This window comes from Pan troglodytes, chromosome 9, assembly GCF_028858775.2.
Source record: "Pan troglodytes isolate AG18354 chromosome 9, NHGRI_mPanTro3-v2.0_pri, whole genome shotgun sequence".
Classification (NCBI taxonomy): Eukaryota; Metazoa; Chordata; class Mammalia; order Primates; family Hominidae; genus Pan; species Pan troglodytes.
In genome coordinates this window covers 40,383,896-40,409,524 of record NC_072407.2, presented here as the reverse complement: position 1 = coordinate 40,409,524, position 25,629 = coordinate 40,383,896, and the positions used below count along the sequence as shown (strand labels likewise).

Genomic DNA, 25,629 nt, shown 5'->3' with positions numbered 1-25,629 from the left:
TGAGACCCTGTCTCTACAAAAAATAAAAATAAAAATAAAAACAAATTATTCAGGCATGGTAGTGTTTGCCCGTATTCTTAGCTACTGAGGATGCTAAGGCAGGATGATCGCTTGGGCCCAGGAGTTCAAGGTTACAGTGAGCTGTGATCATGTCACTGCACTCCACCCTAGGCAACAAAGCAAAACCCTGTTTCTATTAAAAAAAATAACTAATAAATAAATAATGATGAACTAGTACCTACTTAAGAAATAGAACGTTACCTTGGAAACTCTATGTGCCCCTATTTTTCTGATAATAGCATACTTGGTCATTTATTATAAAAAACATAAGCATTCACATAACTCTATAACAAACATAGTGAAAGGCCTCTTTCTAGCCACTTAGCATAGAGCAGCTCTATCCTGTAGAACTTCAAGATGACAGAAATGTTCCGTATTTGTGCTGTCCGATATGGTAGCCACTAGCCATATATGGCTATTGAGAACTTGAAATGTGGCTAATGCAACTGAGGAACTGAATTTTAATTTTATTTAATTGTTAATAGCTGCACACATGTGTACACACACATTCTTATTAATATCCTAATAAGAATGAGTAATGTTTTTCTTTCCTTCTAATAACACGTCATGGCCATCTTCCCATATCACTACATATTGATCTACTTTATTATGTTTAATGGTAGCTTGACTATTCCATTTAGGAGGTATTACATTTTATTTAACCAGTCCCCTATAGGTAGATATTTAGGGAGTTTCCCCTTTTTGGGTTACTGTAAAGAATGAGCGTATCTGTGGGTCTTCGGGATGACATGACCATGTTTGTAAGGTGCCTTCTCAGCAATGGAACTTCTGAATCAAAGGGTCCAGAAATTCTTAGTTATGACTCTAATACCCACCCCCACCAGAGCCTAGAAATAGCATTGCAGAAAAGATGTTGAGAAGTATAATGCTTATAGCTCTGAATGATGTACAGCCACAAATGTGTATCACTCAGAGCTCTGGGGGCAGATAAACCCTAAAATCAGTGGTCACTTTGCCATTCACTCACTGTGGTAGGCAGAAAAAACATCTCCCCACCCCCCACAAAGATGCATACTCTTGTCACCAAAACCTGTGAATATTATCTTATATGGCAAAAGATGCAATTCAGATAAGAATTTTGAGAAGAGAAGCTGGTCCCAGATTATCCAGGTGGGCCATAAACGCAATCACATGTGTCCTTATAAAGGGGATGCAGAAGTTACTAGAGACAGAAGAGGAGAAGACACAGACACGCATAGAGAAGAAGGTGATATGGAGACAGACGCAGAAACTGGAGTAATGCAGCCACCAGGAGCTGAAAGAGAAAAGAAGCAGATTCCCCCCTAGAGGGAGTACAGCCCTGCCCCACCTTAATTCTGCACTTATGGCCTCCAGAACCATGAAAGAATATATTTCTGTTGTTTGAAGCCATGAAGGCTGTGGTCATTTGTTATAGCAGCCACAAGAAACCAATAAACTCACAGTGTGACCTTGGACATCTCTGAGCTGCAGTTTCTACATCTGAAAAGTGGGAATAGGAAGAGTTACCTTGGAGAGCTGTGATGACCAGAAAGATTGTCTATGAAGTACTTTGCATGGTTCCTGGAACTGTATAGGTGCTAGACACAGGTGCAGTGGAGGCTGAGAGAAAAGGCACCCGAGTCAGGCTGGTGTCACCACTTCCTGTGGGGCATTGAGCAGGTGATTTAGGATTTGCAAGATATTGGATGAGATGACTCAAGTAGGGCTTAGAATACTCCTTGAACACAGCAAGTGCTTGATAAATGCTACCTATGGTTTCTTTTATTGCCTCCATTAGTACTATCCCTGTATTAGCCCGTTCAAACTGCTATTACAAAATACAGCAGGCTGCATGGCTTACACAACAGAAATTTGTTTTCTTACAGTTCTGGAGGCTAGAAGTCCACGATCAAGGTGTCAGCAGGGTTGATTTCCTTTGGGGTCTCTCTCCTTGGTTTACAGATGGCTGCCTTGTAGCCATGCCGTCACATGGTCTTTCCTCTGTGCACTCATGCCCTTGATGTTTCTCTTTATGTCCGAATTGCCTCTTCTAGGACACACACACAAAAATGGAAAGACATTCCATGTTCACTGATTGAAAGAATCGATATTGTTAAAATGTCCATACTATCTAAAGCAGTCTACAGATTGAATGCAATTCCAATCAAAATACTAATGACATTCTTCACAGAAATAGAAAAAACATCCTAAAATTTATATGAAACCATGAAAGACCCAGAATTGCCAAAGTCTCCAGAGCAAAAAGAACAAAACTGGAGGAATCACATTACCTGACTTCAAATTATACTACAGAGCTGTAGTAACCAAAACAGCTTAGTACTGGCATAAAAAACAGACACACAGATTAGTGGAGCAGAATAAAGAACCTAGAAACAAATCCATACATTTAGAGTGAACTAATTTTTGACAAAGGTGCCAAGAACATACACTGAGGAAAGGACAGTCTCTTTAATAAATGGTGCTGGGAAAACTGGATATTCATATGCAGAAGAATGAAACTAGACCCCTATCTTATATATAAAAATCAAACCAAAATAGGTTAAAGACTTAAACCTAAGACCTTATACTATGAAACTACTAAAAGAAAGCATTAGGGAAACTCTCCAGGACATTGGACTGGGCAAAGATTTCTTGAGTAATACCCCACAAGCACAGGAAACCAAAGCAAAAATGGACAAATGAGATCACATTGAGCTAAAAAGCTTCTGCCCAGCAAAAGATACCAATCAACAAGGTGAAGAGACAACCCACAGAATGGGAGAAAATATTTGCAAACTATCCTTCTGACAAGGGATTAACAACCAGAACATATAAGAAGCTCAAACAACTCTATCGGAAAGAAATATAATAATCTGACTTTAAAATGGCCAAAATACCTGAATAGACATTTCTCAAAAGAAGACCTACAAATGGCAAACAGGTATATGAAAAGATGTGCAACGTCATTTGATGTGGTTTGGCTCTGTGTCCCCACCCAAATCTCATGTTGAATTATAATCCCCATGTGTCAGGAGAGGGACCTGGTAGGAGGTGATTGGATCATGGAGGCAGTTTCCTCCATGCTGTTCTCATGAAAGTGAGTGAGTTCTCATGAGATCTGATGGTTTTAAAGTGTGTGGCAGTTCCAGCCTTGCTCTCTGTCTGTCTCTCTCTCCTGTCACTATGCTTTCCCTTTGCCTTCCCCCGTGATTGTAAGTTTCCTGAGGCCTCCCTAGCCATGCGGAACTGTGAGTCAATTAAAACTCTTTGCTTTATAAATTACCCAGTCTCAGGTAGTTCTTTACAGCAGTGTGAAAATGGACTAATACATCATTGATCATCAGAGAAATGCAAATCAAAACTACAATGAGGTATTATCTCCCCCTAATTAAAATGACTTTTATGCAAAAGACAGGCAATAGCAAATGCCGGTGAGGATGTGAAGAAAAGGGAACCTTCATATACTGTTGGTGGGAATGTAAATTAGTGCAACCACTATAGAGAACAGTTTGGAGGTTCCTCAAAAAACAAAAAATAGGGCTACCATATGATTCAGCAATCTCACTGCTGAGTATATACCCAAAAGAAAGGAAATCAGAATACAAAGGAGATATCTGCACTCCCGTGTTTATTGCAGCACTATTCAAAATAGCCAAAATCTGTATGCAATCTAAGTGTCCATCAACAGACGAATGGATAAAGAAAATGTGGTACATATACATAATGGAGTACTCTTCATCCATAAAAAAGAATGAGATCCTGTCACTTGCAACAACATGGGTGGAACTGGATATCATTATGTTAAGTGAAATAAGCCAGCCACAGAACAACAGACTTCACATGTTCTCATTTATTTGTGGTAGCTAAAAATTAAAATGATTGAACTCACGGAGACAGGAAAATGATGGTTACTAGAGACTTGGAAGGGGTAGTGGTGGTGGGAGGAAGGGGGGATGTTAAATGGGTAAAAAAATATAGTTAGGTAAAATGAACAAGATCTTGTATGTGATAGCACAATAGGGTGACTACAGTCAACTATATTTTAAAATAACTGAGAGTATAATTGGAATGTTTGTAACACAGAGAAAGGAGAAATGCTTGAAGTGATGGATACCCCATTTACCCTGATGTGATTATTATGCATTGCATGCCTGTACCAAAATATCTCATGTACCCCATAAATATACATACTACGTACCCACAAAAATTAAAAATTAAAAGAAATATTCTATGCCCAATGTCTCCAAGTTAGAGAAACTAGAATTTTGGTCCATGTTTCTTTCTGAAGGACCAGTGCCATTTACATTAAGAAAAATCCCCTTCAAAAGCAACTTAAAAGTTTTGGTGCTGAAAGGGTTAACTTCAGTTATCTGGAAAGCCCAGGCCCTGGGTCCGGGAAATTCGGCGGCAGTTACAGGGTTACTGGGAGGTATCACAGGCCTTGCTAACACTCAGCTTATATGAGTTTCATCAAAAACTTCCAAGATGTGTTTCTAGGAGAAAAAGAATGCGTCATCTCACTTTCTCCTCACAGCTGCCACGGCCAGGGCATGGAGATGGGGCACAGCCCTGCCTGCTGGGGCAGTGGGTAGAGGAAGATGCTGCACTTAGTGGAAAATGCAAATGAATTCCACTAGGGCTCCAACCTTTGACTCTGAAAAGGGAAGTAGAATCATGGCCCAACAACTTAAAATAAAGAAGTGGGTGGCTTATAATAACTCTGAGGCTTCCAGGAAAAAGCCATTCTAAGTGTAAGTAACAAAGAAGTCAAAGAAAACAGCCATGCCATCTGATGTGACTGCCTGGAAAACAAGGAGAAACTAGTTACCAGGGAAACAAGAGAGATGGCCTCTTTTACACACAACCCTCGGAAGCTTCTGCAGTCAGAAAGCCCAGCGTGCAAATCCTTCCCTGGACCATGAACACAGGAATGACCCAATGTCCTTCCACACCACCAGGATTTAGATAATGATCGGTCAAACTCAACTGATCCATTCTCTAATTGCAGTCAGAATGGTCTTTCTAATGACAACCTTGATGATCATGATAGCACCATTTACTGACTGCCAACTGTGAGGCGGGCACTTGACATGTATTATCTCAGCATTTTAAAAATGAACTTAGAGGGTCTTGACTTTTAGTGAAATGGAATAGAAAATATCGGAGTGCCTCACATTTGGAGAAAATAAATTTATTCATGATTACTGGGTTAAAATGCCTCATTTATTTCATACCTCATATGGCACTCAAAACTACATGAAAGCACCTGTTTGGAAGCACCTGTGTCTGATCTTACAACCACCAGAAGGCAGGTGCTATTACCAGCCCCAGCTTACAGAAAAGCAAATGGAGGTACCGAGTGTTTAACTTGTCTCAGGTAACACATCTCATGAGAAACGATGCTGGAACTAGAACCCAACAGTCCATAGCCCACAACGCTTATGTCACTCTTTGCTGCGATGCCTTCAAATGTTCCCCACAAGTCTTAGAATAAATTCACAAACTCCATCCTCACAGGCTCACTTCTCACCACTCTGCAGTTCTGCTCATTGGCCTGCCTTCATGTCTTCCACCAGCACCTGCTCTGCCCCACCTCAGGATCCTTCCATGTGCTGTGGCCTCTATGTGAAATATTTCCCACCCAACTCTCCAGGTTCAAACCTGCACCCCCTTTATAGCCCACCTTCACTTGCTCAGAGACACCCTCCTTTCTCCTCACCCCTGATTAGGTTCCACTACTCCAGAGAGCACCCTCCCCACCTCCTTTGTCGTCTTGTCATAATCTGCCTTAATAAATGACTACAGAATTATTTGTTATAGGTTTGTGAGGCCCATAAGGGCAGGCACTGTCTGTCATGTTCTCAGGTACATCCCCAGGGCTTAGCACAGGGCTTAGTGAAGCAGGAATTCCACAGATATTCTCTGAATGAGTAAATGAGCCAGCTGTGTGTGAGGCATCATTGCTGAGAGACAGGAACCATAAGCAGTTGTCGGCTCAGAACACCAACATTTAAAATTACATGGGCATTTTGGGAGGCCGAGGCGGGTGGATCACCTGAGCTCAGGAGTTCGAGACCAGCCTGGCCAACATGGCGAAACCCCGTCTCTACCAAAAATACAAAACTAGCCAGGCATGGTGGCGGGCACCTGTAATCCCAGCTACTCAGGGGGCTGAGGCAGGAGAATTGCTTGAACCCAGAAGGCGGAGGTTGCAGTGAGCCGAGGTCGCGCCATTGCACTCCAGCCTGGGTGACAAGAGCAAAACTCTACCAAAAAAAAAAAAAATACATGGGGCTTCACCATGGGTAAACACCATGGTACTGAAATCTGACTAACTTGGCTTCAAATCCAGCCTCTACAGCTTATTAGCTGGATGACCTGCGTACTTTCCTCATAGGCTCTGAATTTCAGTGTCCTTGTCTGTCAAATGGTTGTAATGCTTATGTGCATGTTGTTAAGATGAAAATGAGATAACCTAGATCACGGCCTCGCCCTGAGGAGGGGCGCAAAAAGCTATAGTTAGTATTAATATTTTTATACAACATTGTGTTCTTCACAAAACCCTCTTAGGCTTCGCAAGGTGATGGGTGGTGGGGTTGAGGGAGACAGGCACTCGAACGCATCGCTGGAGGGACAGCAGTCTGAATTGACTGCTGTGGAAGGAAATGTGACAAGATCTACCGAAGTGACAAAGGCCATACCCTCTGACCCAACAAATCTATTTCCAAGAATTTTATTCAAGGCACGTCAAGTGGCTTATGTAACATGGGTTTTTACTGCAGCCTTCTTTATAACAACAATGAGCTGGAAATAAGTGCTAACCAACAGGGAACTGGCCATATGTAAACTATGGTGTCCCATATACTGGAAGGTGATGCAGCTCTGAGAAAGAGCCGACCTTGAGCCGATCGTGGTGGCTCACGCCTGTAATCCCAGCACTTCGGGAGGCCGAGGCAGGCAGATCACGAGGTCAGGAGATCCAGACCATCCTAGCTAACACGGTGAAACCCCGTCTCTACTCAAAATACAAAAAAATCAGCCGGGCTTGGTGGCGGGCGCCTGTAGTCCCAGCTACTCCGAAGGCTGAGGCAGGAGAATGGCGTGAACCCGGGAGGCGGAGCTTGCAGTGAGCCGAGATCGCGCCACTGCATTCCAGCCTGGGCGACAGAGCGAGACTCCGTCTCAAAAAAAAAAAAAAAAAAAAAAAAAGAAAGAGCCGACCTTGAATGAAAGAAAGGCTAAACACAGAGCCACGTGTACATTATGCTACCATCTATGTAAAAAGGATTAAAAAGAGCATTTACCCTTTTCATTGCATGTGCGTAAAATGTCTCTGGAAGGGCAAACCAGCAACAGATAACACTGGTTTCCCCTAGGGCAAGGAGCTGGGTAGCAGCGACACAGTAGGGAAGTCTTTTCTCTATAAGCCCTTTTGGACTTTTTGAATTCAGAAACATGAAAATGCCTTACTTCTTCAAATAAATAAATGTAAAGGCAATAGTGACTCCCCTAACCTCCTTTCCCCAAAAGGAAGACAATAAATAAAGGTCATATGATTTCTTCAAAGTCACCCAGCTGTTAGGAGGAAGTCAGGATTCAGCTTCTGATCCCAAGTTGGGCTCTAGCAATGACAGTTCATTCATTTGACACCAATTTTATTTATTCAGCATTTATTTCACAATAGGAGTGACCCTGTGCAGGAACATATGGGCTAGCAAATAAACACTGGCAGGAAAAGTAGATTAAAGGAAGAACCAATTTCTTTTCTTTTTTCTGCACTATGCATCATAAATGGGCCGAAAGGGCCAGGCTGGGACCAGCTTAGGGAGTGAGGCAGGTGTGGACAGTAAGCTTGCTTTACTACCAGCACCTGCCCTGGCTAAAGGAGGCAGCCATTACTCAATCCGATCTGGTGTTTGCCGTCTTAGGATATAAGCCTGGTTTTGCCAGATCTGATTTTTCCCAAGAAAGTCCAAAAATCCAAATTTTTAGAAATGTGAAATCACTGGATTTGTAAGTGTTGGCAACTAATTCACCAGGCCAACCAGCACTCTGAAGGCCAAACATGTAGGTTTGTGACCTTTATTCTACCCCATCACAGCTACGGCCTCCAGTCTTCTCAGACCTTTTATGCGGAGCCTAAGCCAGGTATAAGGTAAGCCTGCACTAATCAGTCCCTGTGGCCTTGGGCAAGTCACTTCACTTCTCTGGGTCTGCTGACTCACCATTCAATTAATGGTTTGGCCCAGCTGATGGCCACGATGATCTTTCACCATCTCTGGCTGTGCATTCAGCCCCTACCCTGGGAGCCATACACACTGAGAACCTTTGAGAGAGGAGGCAGGGGCTGATACCCTAACACAATACAAACTCAGAACCATCCCTCAGCCATGTTTGAACTCCCACCTACCACATCATCTAATTCACCAGCCTCTTAACTTGGCAGCTGTCTTATCTCATTGTCAGCCCATCACCGATTTCTTTTTTTTTTATACTTTAAGTTCTAGGGTACATGTGCACAACGTGCAGGTTTGTTACATATGTATACATGTGCCATGTTGGTGTGCTGCACCCATTAACTCATCATTTACATTAGGTACATCTCCTAATGCTATCCTTCCTCCTCCCCCAACCCCACGACAGGCCCCGGTGTGTGGTGTTCCCCACCCTGTGTCCAAGTGTTCTCATTGTTCAATTCCCACCTATGAATGAGAACATGCAGCCCATCACCGATTTCTCTATGAAGTCTTATGTATGACATACTTCCCTATATATTATATACACACCCAGATACAGGGTAAGCCAGCAGCACCCAAGGTACTGCTAAAGGAAACACACAGAAGGCAGAACCCTCCAAGCCAGCATAGGAGACTAGATCTGGACCCCACGCCTGCCCCTGCGCCAGCCCATTGGATGGAAACCAGGTCACAAGCAGATTTTCAAAAGTGGTGGGGCCATTTGGTCAAATCAATTGTCAACCATGACTATTTTATTACCATTATGACTGCTGATTAGAATAATATTAACTCTCATCAGAGGCTGGCCATGATGGTCAGGACTGTGTCAAGCCTCCATTTGCATCTATTACCTCAGTTAATTTCTACTCTAAACCAACGAGGTAGGTTTCATTAGGCTCATTTTGCAGATGAAGGAACCGAAGCATAGGGATTCACTTGCCCAAAGGCAGAAGACTAGGAAGAGGAACCAAGAGGCAAATCCTGTGTGATTCCAGAGCCTGAACTCCTGACCCCTGTCTTAAACAATGCAAGTGTGTGCCACACACAGAGCCGAGGGATTAAACGCCACCCATTGCTTCCCTGCATAAGCATCACCCATAGCTTCTTACCTTAGAGCAAGAGGACTCTGCCCCTCAAGCAAGGAGTCTCTGTTTCCTTGTGGCACCCACAGACCAGGCTGCAGTTGTTGTGTTTGTTTACTTGTTCAGTGTCTGATGAGCCCTGACAGTATGGAAGCTCCTTAAAGGCAAAAATCTTGCCCGTCTTGTTCACTATTGTATCCTGGTGCCTAGCACAGTACTGAGCACATAAAAGGTACCCAATAAATATTTTTATTTTATTTATTTTTAACGTATTTTTAATTATTTTTACTTTTTTTTTCTAAGACAAGGTCTCACTCTGTCACCCAGGCTGGAGTATGGTGGCACAATCACAGCCCACTGCAGCCTTGACCTCCTGGCTCAAGCAATCCTCCCACCTCAGCCTCCTGAGTAGCGAGGACTACAGGTGTGTACCACCACACTCAGCTAATTTTTTGTAGAGACAGGTCTTGCTGTGTTGCCCAGACTAGTCTTGAACTCCTGGCCTCAAGTGATCCTTCCATTGCGGCCTCTCAAAATATTGGGATTACAGGTGTGAGCCACCATGCCTGCCCAAATATTTTTAAATGATGGAATGAAAGGTGCACTTCCAAGCCACCAGGAAGAGTGGCCTTCCCATTTCTGAGAGATCAGAATAATTTTCTTTGCTGCTGACTAAACTTGGGTCCACCTAAGCATTATTGTCCACGGGGACGTAGACCTGGGCCACATGGGTGAGCAATCCTGAGTCTGTTTGCTGGTCAGTGGAGCCTACAGACATAGCAGAGAAGTGCCTGCTACATAGCATAGCACAATTGTTTCTATTAAGGACCAACCTTTGCAACTCTTAGGAGACAAAAGCCGGCCAAAGAATGAACACTGACTCTCACAAACAAGAAAATGTTAAGGGTCAACTGTGAACTATGGAAAGGGCTCGACAGGAAGCAAGAGACAACTTTCTCAGGCGCTACTGGAAACCGAGTGCAGAGAGAAGAGTCTGAGAATCCAAATTTGCACAACAATAAATATTAGGGCAAACAGGATACACGCTCAAGTGTTTATCTCTGCTTAACGGTGTTCACTAAGTGTCCACAGGATTCAGAAAGCTGACAATTTAGATGCACCTAGAAGTAATTATATCATCACATCATCATCACCTTGGCCTGCAAGCCACTGTGTAATCACCAGAAAAATCCCCTTCTGTGATACAAGTTAAACAAAGCTGTGGGAAATAACCACACATCTTATTTACTCATCTATAAGCCTACTTTAAGTATCAAGTTTCTTGGAGTGCATATTGTCTGGGTGTGGCCCCCAAATGTCATCCAGAGTGATTCTGCAGCGCCTACCAGATGGTAAGCCAAAAAGTCTAGACACAAACAGTAGCTAAGACTGACCATTATGTGAGTGAGCAATTACATTTCTGACATGTAACGTATATAAAACCCTGGTGAGTGAAAGAGTAGTCAAAAGCTACAGTCTGGCAGCCAACAAGGGTTTTAAGTGTGGGAAAATGTGCTCTAGATTAAAATGTGCAACTTACTTTAAAAAATTAGCTCTACTCTCTCATGGCAGAAATAAGAAAAAATGGTTTTTTTCATAAGAAAAGGAGACAAGGCTGGGTGCAGTGCCTCATGCCTACAATCCCAGCAATTTGGGAGGCCAAAGTGGGAGAATCCCTTGAGGCCAGGAGTTTGAGACCAGCCTGGGCAATCTAGCCAGATCCCATCTCTAAAAAAAAAAAAAAAAAAAAGCCAGGCATGGTGGTACATGCCTGTAGTCCTACCTACTCAGGAGGCTGAGGCAGGAGGATCCCTTGAGCCCAGGAGTTCAAGGCTGCAGTGAGCTATAATCATGCCACTGCACTCCAGTCTGTGTGACAAAGTGAGACACTATCTCCAAAAAAGAAAGGAAGAAAGAAAGAAAGAAAGAAAGAAAGAAAGAAAGAAAGAAAGAGAAAAGAAAAGAAGAGAAAAAGAGATGAAGGGAAGGGAAATTTATTCTCAGGTAGTATAGCCAGGTATAACAGGCATTGAATAGAGGCTCAGAAAACTGATGGAAATATCCACATATGATCATTTCATGGAGGTAATGATTCCAATTCAAGTCCATTTAACTCAACCAAACATTAGAGTGTCCACTGGATGCCAGGATCTGAGTAAAGGAAGTTACAGGGGGCAAAGAAGAATAAATTATCTTCTCCCAGGGAGCTCAGGGTTTCTAAGGAAATATGCAAAAGTAATACTATAAATGCAGACACCAAGGGCTGTAATTGAAGATGGACAACTGAGACAAGATTGAGGCAGAAAGGTTAACTCACATTCTGGAGTTACGAAGCAAAGCTAATGAAAGGTCAACTGAAAACTACAGGTTCTCTACTTCCTTGCCCATAACGCTAAAGAATATGGGGCCTGGAGACTGGAAAGGAAATTTTGAGAAGGAAGAACAAGTTTTCATAGGTAAGAAGCTTTAAAAGTCCAAGGTGTATCCAAGGTCTTAACTATGAAAGACCAGGTGTAGGATGAAAATATCACATTTCAACAAATATCTAGGGAGTACCTACTACCCTTGCCACAAAGATGAGCCAGATATGGCTCCTACAATAATATAATAATAAAAGGGAATCGTAATTGGTCATGATTAAAGAAAAAGACAGGGGAGGCCGAGGCGGGCAGATCACCTGAGGTCAGGAGTTTGAGACCAGCCTGGCCAACCTGGTGAAACCTCATCTCTACTAAAGATACAAAAATTAGCTGGGTGTGGTGGCAGGCGCCTGTAATTCCAGCTACTGGGGAGGCTGAGGCAGGAGAATCACTTGAACCCGGGAGGCAGTGATTGCAGTGATCCGTGATCGCACCATTGCACTCCAGCCTGGGCGACAGAGCGAGACTCCATCTCACAAAAAAAAAAAAAAAAAGGAAAAGAAAGAAAAAGACAGGAAAGCCTAATGCTGGGATGGGAAACAATGCTTACAGCAGACCGAAGCAGAGAACATGAACAAGATTAGCGGGTCAGGTGGGGAATGTGGCAAACTAAAGAGTGTCCTCAGACTCCTTTTGGTTTATTACAGAAAAGCTGAAAACCTGTGTTCAGATGTCAACTCTCCCAACTTTTAAATACTGGAGAAAATAATCTTGTTTTCTTCTTTTCCCCAAAATACAATGCAAGCCAAACAGTACATGTCTGATGCCAAAGTTTGGCCCACGGGCTGCCAGTTTGAGACTGGCATGGGACTGAGTGGGGACAAATGTACACAGCTGTTGACTGTGAGGGCCAAAGAAAAGAGATATTGTGAAGGTTACAGAGCTAAGCCTCAAGAAAAAGAAATACAACCCTGGGAAAAATAAATAAAGTAATTGAACCAAAAAAATTAAACTCCAGAGGCCTGTGGTATAACATTTGCCAGTAACATCTGCACAGCACTTTATAGTTACTAAGGCTCTTCCTCATGTTATCCCACTTGGCCCCCAACAATCCTAGGAGGTAGCCACTATTATTATTCCTATTTTAGAAGTGGAGAGTTTCTGGTTCAGAGCATTTAAGCAACTTGCCTGTGTGGTCCCATAGCTATGGAGGGATAACACCAGAACTCAGGTGTAGTAGATCTTGTACTTTTTCAGACTGTCAAAGAGAAGAATTCCAGGCCATCTCTATCACCTTATTTTTAAGGAATATAGATTCCTGGGCCCTCCCCTAGTCATTTTCATTCACTGGGCCCAAGATACCTAAATTTGTACTTCCCTGATATCTTCCAAGTGATTCTGATGTACAACTAGGCTTGATAACACTGGTCTAGACCAATGTCCTCAACTAGGGGCGATTTTGTCCCACTGCCTGGAGACACTTTTTGATAGTCATAACTATGGGAGTGGAGGATGCCATGGGCATCTAATGGGTGAAGGCCAAGGATGCTGCCAAAAATCCTACTATGCACAGGACAGCCCCCACCACAAAGAATTATCCGCCAAAACCATCAATAGGGCCAAGGTGGGGAAGCCCTGACCAAGGCTCTAGTGCCCTGCTACCCACATTGTAGTCTGGGAATCAACAGAATCAACATTGCCTGGGAGCTTCTTAGACATTCTGGCACCAGCCCAGACCTACTGAATCGGATTCTGTGGTTTAACAGGATCTCCAGGTGATGCATGTGCGCTTTCAGAAGCACAGCTCTAGACCATGCTTCCTTGGCCATCAAGGAATTTTAGAACAGAATGGAAGCTTAGTGGTAGGCCAAAGTCATTACTTTGTAAATAGGGAAACTGAGGCCCAGAATAACTGAGCAACTCACCATGGTCATACAGCTTGCTTATGGCAGAGCTGAGATCAGATTCCAGATCTCAATTCCTCAACCTGTGTTATCTCCATGATGCCCGTTAGGACCAAAATGAGGGCTCATTCAACAACCCTGCCTCTCTGAAAAGTTGATACCAACCTTGGTGGGGAGGTTTTCTTTTGTTTGAGACGGAGTCTCACTCTGTCACCCAGGCTGGAGTGAAGTGGCGCGATCTCCGCTCACTGCAGCCTCTGCCTCCCGGCTTCAGGCAATTCTCCTGCCTCAGCCTCCCGAGTAGCTGGGACTACAGGCACGCGCCACCATGCCCAGCTAATTTTTTGTATTTTTAGTAGAGATGGGGTTTCACCATGCTGGTCAGGATGGTCTCAATCTCCTGACCTCATGATCCACCCGCCTCGGCCTCCCAAAGTGCTGGGATTACAGATGTGAGCCACCGCGCCTGGCTGGTGGGGAGCTTTTTTGAGGCCTGAAAGGAATCTATTGTCCTCTTGGTGAATAATTTAAAAAAAATTATCCCAAACACCACAAAAGAGTACCATGTTTACCCAAGAATTCAGCCTGCGAGATGTTTTACAAGGAAAGTGGCCATACTGCTTCCATAGTGGTGGTGTCCGGGAGCTAGCATGATGAAACAGTTCTCCAAAATGATGGCAGCAGTCGATGTGGTCTCCTCAAAGACATCTGGGGAATGATACTGAACCAGTTCCAGAGAAGTATTTAGAATTAAATGGCAAGCATAAAAGGGTTTACACCAAGGATTTATGTGGCTGAGGTCACAAGCAGGTTGTGACAGGGTTTGAGGCAGCTTAGTTCAGTCTGATACAGACACACATCAGAGCCAATGGTAGATTTTTCTCCCCCTCCCCACCCACCCCTACCCTGCCCCCTGTCCTTGGGAAAAAGATAAAAACAAATCCTTTCAGCTATTCTTCCAGGCTCAACTTAAGCTAACATATACTCCAGTTCCTAAACAGCTGAGTCCATTGCAGTCCCTTAATCCTAGTATTTGCTGGAAACCCAACTGCTGTCAAAGATGCCATCAACAAAATACAGGACGCATCCTGAGTCAAAAAGAACCAGCAAAGTTGGAGAAAGTTCTGTAATAGGTAATATAAGGAGAGAATGGGAAAGTGGAAGTGTTGCCGGCATTTGGTAACCAGCTAAAGTGAAACCAGAATATTGATGTGTGGGTGAGGGAAACATATTCGCACCTCAAAATTGAGGGGAGAAAAAGAAGAATGAAAGCTTTGCAAGTTTAATACATGAGTAGATACATAATTTTATGTAACATATAATTCTATGCTAAATAAATTGAACAAATAATTAATGACAGGTTGTTTGGAGGGGGTAGATGTTTACAAGGTCTTCCCGTAGGCCACGGTCAGATGGATTTCTACTGCTCTCCACAAACCCTTCTAGCTGAGCCTAGCTGTGAGCTTCTGCTTTTTAATGAAGTTAGTATATAGTGATGTCATTTATTATCCTGCTCCAGAAATGCAATATTTTTTAAAAGGGGGGAAAGCAGAGAATGTCCTCTACACATTTGAAGAATATAAAAAAGCCTCTAAAATCTCAGAATATGTTACAGCTGGAAATTTCAGGGAGTTTTTTAAAAAGTCAGCTTAAATGTAATAGACCGTTTAAATTCTTAGTTGATGGTAATTAGGGAGCAAGCGGCATTTCTTTAAATGCTGCTAGACAGAACTTAATCCAATTTAGGTAATCACTAACCTTTGCTTTTTTTCTCTCTTTCTCTCTCCCGTACATGAAATCCGAGGATTAATCTACAAAGGCCATAAACTGGCAAAGCATAAAAAAAGAATATTTAAAGAGGGAGACTGAGTGACTGGAACCTCAAAGGGCCAAGTCTAATTAAAATGCAAACAGGTCCCGCAGGCTCCCTAATTTATATTGACTATAAAGCCAACACCGGGCAGCAGAAGGCATCGGGAGGGAGGTGGAGACACTTCACCACTCTTCCCTTCTGGGAACCTCATCTAGTGTGTTCTGCAATGCAACAGCCATCCTCGCCCAGGCCAATGCTAGTAATTCTCTATATTCACAATATCCACAGCGCCTGACTTTCCTTATTCTGTGGCATCACTACTGTCAGAATTATCCAGACTATCCCTTCAGGCTTCATTGTTCACCCACCTCCTGTCTCCTCATTTTAGAGTCCCTGAATAGCTCCGGCCTTGACTTCTGATCCAGAAACTTCCAAGTGAACCACTAGGATTTTCTTGAGAACTTGGGACCCTGGGTTCTCCATGGAAGGCCTTCAAGGGTAGATATCAAAATGTACTGAAAAGAGCAAGACGCTTGAGTTCATGGCTGTGTGACACTGGGAAATTAACAACCCTCTCTGAGCCTCTGTTTTCTCATCTGAAAATAGAGAAAATAATACCTTCCTACCTGAGTTGTTGGGAGGCGCAAATACCATTACCATAGCTATACCTGACTCACAGAAGTTGCCCAATAAATAAGTCAGCTCATTTGTTTTAACTGTACAAGTTTCAAAGTAAATCTTGGATCCCCAGGTACTGACAAAAATGTGAATTAACTCAAATTCACCTCTGATGCCCCATCACTGCCATCCATCCCCCTCCTTGGCTCCATGTGAAATCTTCTCTTGTAAAACAGTGCTTTCTGCTTATCAGGGTACCACTCTCTTTGTTCCCCAATTCCAAACCCCATAATATTCTGTACAAAATCCACAAAATATTTTATTCCTATATTTCAGCAACTAAAATATTAATTCACACTGGCTTGTTAACAAAGGGTCATTTCTACAAGCATTGCCTTTAACATGTATTTACATTTTACATACAGAGAGGCAACTCTTGAGAACAAACCTTTAATGATGAACATTAGACATTGTAAGGATCTTTCAGAGGAACTCACACACTGTTTTTCAAATCAATTCTGTATTGGGTCTAGCTCTGCAAAAAGAATGAAAAGGAAAAAGGCTGCAATTTAAGAGAGATTTCAGCATATTTTACCTTGTACGAAAGGAACAGCCACAGGAAAACAGACAGATGCATCCCTACAAATCATTAGTATGGAGAAATCTGAAAAAAATTAAGTAATCCACAAAGTCCTTACTGAATTCAATTTTCTACAGATAAATGGCTTTAATGCTGAAGATACATTAAGTCAAGGAGCAAAGTGAGGATTATGATTTAGGTCTGGACTATCAGCAAGAGATTTTCAGATAATCAATATAACAGTTTTCTAAAGACAAGATTAGGGCTTTTTTCCCCAATAACTGAGCCAATTTGTAACATTCTGTGAAATTTTGAAAATAAATAAAAAACCATACATCTAATCAACTATAACGTGAGCTAATCAACAATGGAGAATGGAAGGGAAAGACATGTCCAGACTATGAGTCTGGAGTAACAAATCTGCAATCCATTCTCAGCTCCATCCCTGTGTGTATGGCTTTAGACAAATTACTTAAATTCTCCAAGCCTCAGTGGGCTCATCTATATGATAGGGATGTAATAGTACCTATATCATTGTTTGCATGAGGAGTATATAATATTATCAAAGTCTCTCAGTGCAAAGTTTAAGACATCATTAAGACCTCAAGAGGCATTTGCACCTTTCCCCTTTTTAAAACAAGTGGCACATATTTGTAATGTTCTAAGACAGAACATTATTGAAATTTCACCCACAGAAATAAATATATATCCATGGCCCTCTGGACCTGAAAGAAATGAGGTCCCACCCTTGAGAAACAAACTAGTCTAAACTAAGCCTTTGAGAAATAAGCTAGTTAGACTTTCTTATTTCTAGTGCCTTTCTTCTTTTACATATTAGTGGTTCCAGTTGTTAGAAGCATCAGTAACATACTCAAAGAACAATGGTTGCAGTTGGAAAAACTGAAGACAACTTTGTGGATTGACCAAGCATCACTTCCCTTATCTGAAAGGCTACATTCTACAGAAACCGCTCTAAACAGCACCCTTGATCCTGATTCTAGGGCTGCAACCAGAGAAGACTAACCAGCCAGGTTCCACAGACAGGAGCCCTGCACCTTCGTCAGTCATACTGGGAACCTTACCAGAGGCTAAATTTTAAATGTGGCTAAATTAGTTTCTGCAAGCTCCATTTCCCCTCCTGACCCGCTAGCTGCTTCGTGTTGTCAGTAACAGCGCCTTCCACCCCCGAGCAATTTACCACAGCTCAGCACTTTGACATTTTGCAGTATGTAGGGCAATGAAATGTCATGACTGCAAATTTCTACGGTGGTCAGGATCACCAAAGAGAGGTCAAAAAGGGTAGTCTCCCGGGCTTGATCAGCAAGGGTCCCTTGAGGATGGTGGGGGATGAAGGCAGTCCATTGGGCCGGTGGCATCCCTTTGGTCCTTAGCATGGGTCATCTGAATGTGCACGTGTCGTCTGGGCAACAGGTCCAGAATTCTGCCCAAGCAGGGAAGCCCGGAGATTTCAGCCCAGAGCTTTTTCCACGCGGGTCTCCGGGGCAGACGTGCAGCTCAGACGCAGCGCGTGAACCTTTCGTCTTGTGGGGCGCATCGCGGTAATTGAAACCTTGCACACCGCAGGACTGCCGTGGCGTCTATAAATACTCACCGCCTAACTGCTGACAAACAAAACGCGGGCTCCCGGCACCGCGGGGGAAGAGGCGGCGGCAGCATGTGACCGAGGACAGGGACTGGGTAGAACTGGGGGAAACCCCTTTTGCCAGACAGGAAGGCATCCCAGAGCGGATTCCTGAAGCACAGTTAGCAAGCACACAGCCTGGTCCCACCCCGGGCGGCGGCCTCAAGGAAAATGGGCCGGAGGGTTGGGCAGGCAGGGTCCCAGCTGCCCGGGCGGGGCCCCTAGAGCGCCCCCTGCGTGCAGCGAGCCCGGCATGCGCGCACAGTAAGCGCGCAGAGGAAAGCCTCGCCGAAAGGAAGGCAGGCAGGAGAAATAAAACGGAAGGGGGATACTGCGGGCTCCCAGCGCGGGGTCCGCAGCCGGGCCGTCCCAGGGCTTGCTCGCAGCCCGTCCCGGCGGGATCCCCACCGGCTGGGCCCTGGCCCACCCTAGTCCGCAGAGCGCGCGCGTGCAGCAGCGCACGGGACAAAGTGGCTCCCTTCCCTGCCCTTCTCTCCCACGCCTCCCTCCAGAAAAAGGGGGACCGCCGGGAAAAGTCTGCTGCAGGCGCGAAATCTCCCGTGCTTAAGCGGGGTCAGCTCTTTAGATTTGCCCCCCAGAGGGAGAACGAGAGAGTCAAACAAGCCGACTTTCTTTTTCGACCTCCCGGCTCAGCCTAGGTCCCATGATCACCAGCATCCCCATCCCACCTCACGGCGGTACTTCAACCACCCTAAAGAGCAGACCGGGAGCGTGGCCTGCCCACCGCCCCACCATGGTGGTCGCGAGTAGGATCCCCTACGCCTGCCTGCAGCGTCCGATCGGAGGATCCTTAACCATGCAGGAGTTCCCACCTGGTTGCCCCCCAAACGTGACACTTTTCCCCAGCTCCTACCCCCGCCACGCCGCCCCGTCAGATTAGCGCGCGGTAATTTTCGCTCAATCCTGCGCGGTTGCTGAGCCTATGACTCCGGCCCCTCCCAGAGACGCCCCCCACCCACCACTCACCTCGTTGGGGTCTCCGGCGTGAATCACCCCGAGTCGCGCACACCCGCCGCTCGCCTCCGCCCCAGACTCCGCGCGCCTAGGAAAAAGTTTCCGGTCTTCCCGAGGAAGTTTTCTCACCGGAGAGAAATGAGCGACCTGGATGGTTCTCCCCGTCGCGCTCTGCCCAGCTCTCCCTCCCTCCCTCCCTCCCTCCTCCCCCAGCTCTGCCCTCAGATGGGGTCCCGTCCAGCCTCGGTTCCTGTCCAGCGCGAGTCAACAAACGCTTCGGCCGCGGAGCTCCCACAGCCGGGCTGGTGACACGTTTCCCTCCTCTCTCATCTTACGGCCGCCGCCGCCGCCGCCGCCTCCTCCTCCTCCTCCTCCTCCTCCTCCTCCTCCTCCTCCTCCTCTTCCTCCTCCTCCCCCTTCTCCTCTTCCTCCTCCTCCCCCTTCTCCCCCTCCTCCCCTCTTCCTCCTTCTCCTCCCACTTTTCCTGTCCCGGGCACCTAGCTTTAGTGTCTCTCCAATGTCCCCCAACTCACTTCACCCCATCCCAATCCTCCTCCCCTTCAGCAACTCTCATCCTGCTGGGGAGAGAGGAGAGGGGGGCCCTGCACTTACATCCAGTTCAACAATTTCAGGAAATCCAAGCTTTTTGACTTAAAAAAAAAAAAATTGCCGAGGAGGATGCAGCAGGTCAAGGGAGCTCCGTGCTTGCGTTTCTCTCACACAACGGGAGATCTGCAGCCGCCCCCAGCCCCCAGCCCAGCTGCCCCGCAATGGGAAACTGCCAAGCCAAGAGGTGATTCTGGGGCTCACTTAAAAGGAGCAGGGCGGAGCTGAAGAGAGGAGTGGAGCCTGGAACTCTGGCGATTCCAGAAGTTGTTTTAAGTGCATTGATGAAAATATAATGCAAGTGAAATCTTTCCCTTGTTTGCAAATTCTTTTAAAGCTCCCAAACTCATTTTCTAACGCAGGTTTCATGAATTAGAGGGTCCTTCAGAGTTTGAAACCACAGAAAACCAACAAGCCAAAAATTAAAAATAATGCATAATTATTTTGAAAACTGTTGGGTTTTGTTTTGTTGTTGTTGTTGTTGTTGTTTGCAGGTGTTAAGAATTTAGTGCAGCTGTTTGCAGGACTCACTACCTGCATCATTTCACCCTATGGTTGAGCAGGAAATACTTTAAAAATGCTGCCCGATCGCACTTCACACATAGGCTTTGAAACCACAGTGACATTTGCTGAAGAAAAAGATGTGCATGTCCTTTTATCTCAAAACTGAGCAAGACTCATTTTCATTTTTTGATTTGGTCATTGCGACTCTACAAAACCTATGTGTTACGGTGATTGTGGGCATGGGAGCGGGTTGAAGAAGTTCTGGGTGTCTCATTTGTCCTGCGATATTAGGTAAAGCTAAAAGATCCTCAACAGAAGCCCTAGAATGATGAAGGGCTTTAAATTTCATCCCAGGAATCACACACAATGAAAGAGACTGGGCATGGGACACATGCCTGGGAAAGAAAATCTTTTTTTTTTTTTTTTTTTTGAGACAGTTTCCCCTCTGTCATCCAGGCTGGAGTGCAGTGGCATGATCTCGACTCCCTGCAACCTCCACCTCCCCGGGTTCAAGGAATTCTCATGCTTCAGCCTCCCGAGTAGCTGGGATTGCAGGCATGCACCACCATACCCGGCTAATTATTGTATTTTTAGTAGAGACAGGGTTTCACCATGTTGGCCAGGCTGGTGTAGAACTCCTGACCTCAAGTGATCCACATGTCTCGGCCTCCCAAAGAGCTGGGATTATAGGCATAAGCCACCGTGCCTGGCAAGAAACTGAGAGGACAATGAGCAGGGAGGAGACTTAAAAGGGGCTGGTCTAAGGGATTAAGAGCCAAAGCCTGGAGCCAAAAGGGCAAGGTCTCTACAGCAGCTCCTCTTCTTCCCATCCTCTGGTTATTAGCCAAGTTACTTAACTTTGCTGTGCCTCAGTTTACTTATATGAAAATGGGGATAAAAGTAGTAGCTATGTCTTAGGGTGGCTATGAGGATTTAGTGAATTCATACAGAAAAAGTGCTTAGAATCCCTGCTGGGATTCAAAGGATATTAAGCTATTATTTTTCCTATCATTATCCCTAGGGCCTGGGAAGTGGAAAGGGAACTAGTTCTACCCGGCTGCAGGGAGATCAGTTTGGGAACATCCATTCTACATTGCGAACTCTCTCAATCTCCTTCAAGTTTTATTTCAATAAGACCTACCCTATTCCACCTATTTAAAGTTGTAATTCGCCCCTCCCTCCCAGTCTCCCTCATTCAACTCTGCTTTTTTTTTTAATAGCATCTATAACCTTGTAACATATTGTATGGTTTACTTTAAGAAAAAAATTGTGGCCGGGTGCGGTGGCTCACGCCTGTAATCCCAGCACTTTGGGAGGCTGAGGCGGATAGATCACGAGGTCAGGAGTTCAAGACCAGCCTGGCCAACATAGCGAAACCCCATCTCTACTAAAAATACAAAAATTAGCCGGGCATGGTGGCGGGTGCCTGTAATCCCAAGTACTCTGGAGACTGAGGCAGAGAATTGCTTGAACCCTGGAGGTGGAGGGTATAGTGAGCACTGCACTCCAGCCTGGGAGACAGAGCAAGACAAAGAAAGAAAGAAAGAAAGAGAGAGAGAGAGGAAGGAAGGAAGGAAGGAAGGAGGAAAAAATTATTATCTGTCTTTTACCACCTCCTACTTTCAGGGTAGAACATCAGCTCTATAAGGGATCGGTTCAGTTAAACAAATCTGATGTTTTTAATTCACTGATATTGCCCAAGTTTCTAGAATAGTGTCTGGCACATAGTATGTACTCAGCAAATGACATAGAAATGAACTTATTTAGCGTATGCTGTACTGATTGCCTATGGTGGGCAGGGCATTGTGCAATAAGAAAAAAAAGGTTAATCATGAGGCCTGTCTAAAGATGAAAGAGTCTCCTCTGGAAGAAGCGTACTTCCTGGTAAAGAGAAGTATTCACAACATACGAGCATGCCATAAAAAAGTATTGAAGGACTGAAAGGGAAGTTTAAAGAGGTTAAATTCTTTTCTAACCCTAAGAGTTTCTCATTTTGTAAGCAGATGTTTTTTCTTTCTTTTTTTTTTTTTTAAAAAAAAACAGAGTCTTGCTCTCTCGCCTAGGCTGGACTGCAGTGTCTTAATCATAGCTCACCATAGCCTCAAATTTCTGGGCTCAGCTGAGCCTTTGCCTCAGCCTCCCAAAGCACTGGGATCACAGCCACCATGCCAAGCCAGAATTTTCTTAAGAGGAGAAGTAGTCAGTATTTCCATGGAAATCAGAGCTTCTCCTTAAGGACCATTAATGCCAATATATGATGCTTGTCACCAGCCAAATTTTAACCAAAATTCTACCTAAATGTCAATGGGACTTTGCTTTTTCTTATTAAGAAACAGAATCTTCATAGGAGAAACCAGTGTTGGTCATTCTATTTAAACATTAATTTATGAGGAGGAAATTCTAGGTCTTTATTAGATATATACACAGCTTGCCATGTCCACAACCTCTGAAATGGAAGTCAGTCCAATCAAGGCTCCTGTTGAAAGAGTAGCTATCCCTTAGGCAGCCCCCTTTAAGACTAAGGGTGGGCACCTAACCCAGGTGCATCCAATCCATAGATGTGTGCTGTGAAAATTTTGGCCCCAAAAAGTACACTTCACCAGTAAGATTACATTTCAGGAATGTGAACACACACACACACACACACACACACACACACACACAACTATTAGGCAGAGCAAAAGCTGAAGTTTGTGACTTTATCTGAACTCTAGATTCTAAAAGCTGCACACTGGCTGTGGGCTCGTTAAATGTTCTACATTAGATTGTATTGTTTGAACCTTATGAGGTCAACATTGTTTGAACTACTTGCCAATATTTTAAAATTAGAAAACATCATGCAAAAATACAGATTTTTCAGCTTGCCTTGAAAAACCTAGGGGACCTGGCATCATTCTTGCTGCAGACCTGCACTCTGTAATTGGCTAGTTCTGCAGTGCTTTTTCTCCCTTTTAGGGAGAACATGCAGTTTCCAGTTTGCCACAATCCCAGCCACTCCCTGCTTCTCTTGTTACCAGCCTGATCGCCCATTTTCCTGCCACTCTGAATGCAGCTTGCAAGGGATGCGGACACATAGTTAGAAGGGGCCAGAGCTATGAGCAAGCAGAAATTATGCAATAGAATGGCATGGGTTCAAACCATTTTACAAAGAAAACCTTGCTTGGAACCACATAATTTGAACACTACTGAGATAAAGGAAGCAGTAGAAGACAATTAGACATCAAGACCAGGAGAAGCAGAGGCCCTCCCTGAGAGGCTGCCTTGTGATCAAAACCACCTTTCAGATTCTGTTCTTCCAGAGGTCTGTTGTTCTACTTTTGCTTTGTTCCCATGACAATGCCTGCCCACCCCATTCCCATTACTCATTTCTACCCTGCACAGAGCCTAATCAGACCAAGTTCAGGCAGGGTTAGGTGACTTGTTTGAAGTTATACACAGGCAAAAAAGGACAGGACAGAGATCTCTGTCCACTCTCTCTTCCTCTGATTAACTGCTTCCATCTCGAATAATAATGAAAATTACTCAATTTACGCATTATCGCATTTATTTATTCATTTTATTATTATTATTTTTTATTTTTTTGAGATGGAATCTCTCTCTGTCACCCAGGCTGGAGTGCAGTGGCACGATCTTGGCTCCCTGCAAATTCTGCCTCCTGGGTTCAAGTGACTGTCCTGCCTCAGCCTCCCAAGTAGCTGGGATTACAGGCGTGTGCCACCACACACAGCTAATTTCGGTTTTTTAGTAGAGACGGGATTTCACCATGTTGGCCAGGCTGGTCTCCAACCCTTGACCTCGGGTGATCCGCCCACCTCTGCCTCCCAAAGCGCTTGGATTACAGACCTAAACCACCATGCCCAGCCCACATTATCACATTTAATGCCTTAGGGGTCTGAGATACAATAGGTGTGAAACAAATGTCTGCCACGTTTAGGTGTTTGAAGTTTGATCTCCCTCCACAATAACCCTAGTGTCTCATACTATGATATAAAAGTATATAGTATATCATACTATGATATAAAAGTATTCCAATGAAGAAAAACATATATCCTCCCATAAGTTTTCTCCTTTTGTAGATGGAAAAAAGGAGAATCCAAGATCCTTTGTTAATGCCTAGCACAACTTGTGAGGAGCACAGGTAGATCTCCCAGCCGCGTGCAACATAAGAACACACAGTTTTTCAGGTCCTCAGAGCTCAGGTAATAAAATGAGTTAATGTAGTTACTCATGATAAATACCAATCTAGATATAAAACTTGCGTAAGCACTCAATATACCACCACAGCACTATACTATCCATAAAAATGGGACCATTTGAGAAATATGCTCAGCATCTGATCTAACACCAGGGTGTGAAATCAGTGACCTTTGGTACAGCATGGAGATTTAGCACACAAATGATAAAAGTTTGCCCTCCTTCTGCCTTCCTTGTAACTTCCACAGTAGAAAAATTGAGAACCCTGAAGTCTGCTTTTTGGGAGAATTTTGGATGACATAAGCAAAATAATTATTTTAGTCCCTTTCATCCTTCTCTTGTTAGCAATGGGGTATTTCCGGTATGTTGGGTTTTATCATCGTTTCTGTCTTTCGGTATTGGGGAGTGTCTGCCCTCCATTCTAAAGTGGCTCGTAGTGAATTAAATCTGACTGTCTTCTGAGAATAATTTGAATAAGCAAATCTTAACAGGGAAAAAAGAAATTTGGTGATCCTACTTGAATTTTTCTTGGATAATTTTCTTCTTGTTTTTTTGTTTTTTTGTTTTTTTTTGAAATGGAGTCTCCCACTGTTGCCCAGGCTGGAGTGCAGTGGCGTGATCTTGCCTCACTGCAACCTCCACCTCCGGGGTTCAAGTGATTCTCCTGCCTCAGCCTCCCAAGCAGCTGGGATTACAGGTGCCCGCCACCACACCCAGCTAATTTTTTGTATTTTTAGTAGAGATGGGGTTTCACCAGGTTGGCCAGACTGGTCTCAAACTCCTGACCTTGTGATTTGCCCGCGTTGGCCTCCCAAAGTGCTGGGATTACAGGCGTGAGCCACCTCGCCCGGCCTCTTGGATAACTTTCAAGGATTTCAGTTATTCCTTCCCACAATCCTAAGTCAGTCATTTGGTCAACAAATACTGGCTGGCCACTTATTGGTGTCAAGCACCAGTGATGTAATGGTGAACAAGAAAGACAAGGTTTCTAACACCAAAGAGCAGAAGACAAACATTACACATGGAAACAAATGCATAAAGGAGATCATCTCAAGTACTGATGTGTGCTATG

At 44.3% G+C, this 25,629-nt stretch overlaps 1 protein-coding gene across 21 annotated transcripts in view; it reads right to left on the bottom strand.

The window, feature by feature from the left end:
- PRR5L (proline rich 5 like) overlaps positions 1 to 25,629 on the bottom strand; it is a 174,654-nt gene that overhangs the window by 73,845 nt on the left and 75,180 nt on the right. For 3 of the 21 annotated variants that reach the window (XM_016920677.3, XM_054662220.2, XM_054662213.2), the window contains exon 2: positions 1,927 to 2,092. The exons of 1 other annotated variant lie outside the window; for it this stretch is intronic. The gene's annotated coding sequence lies outside the window, so the exon portion shown is untranslated. 17 more of the 21 variants (XM_054662216.2, XM_063782876.1, XM_054662218.2 and 14 more) reach the window with 15 other exon arrangements.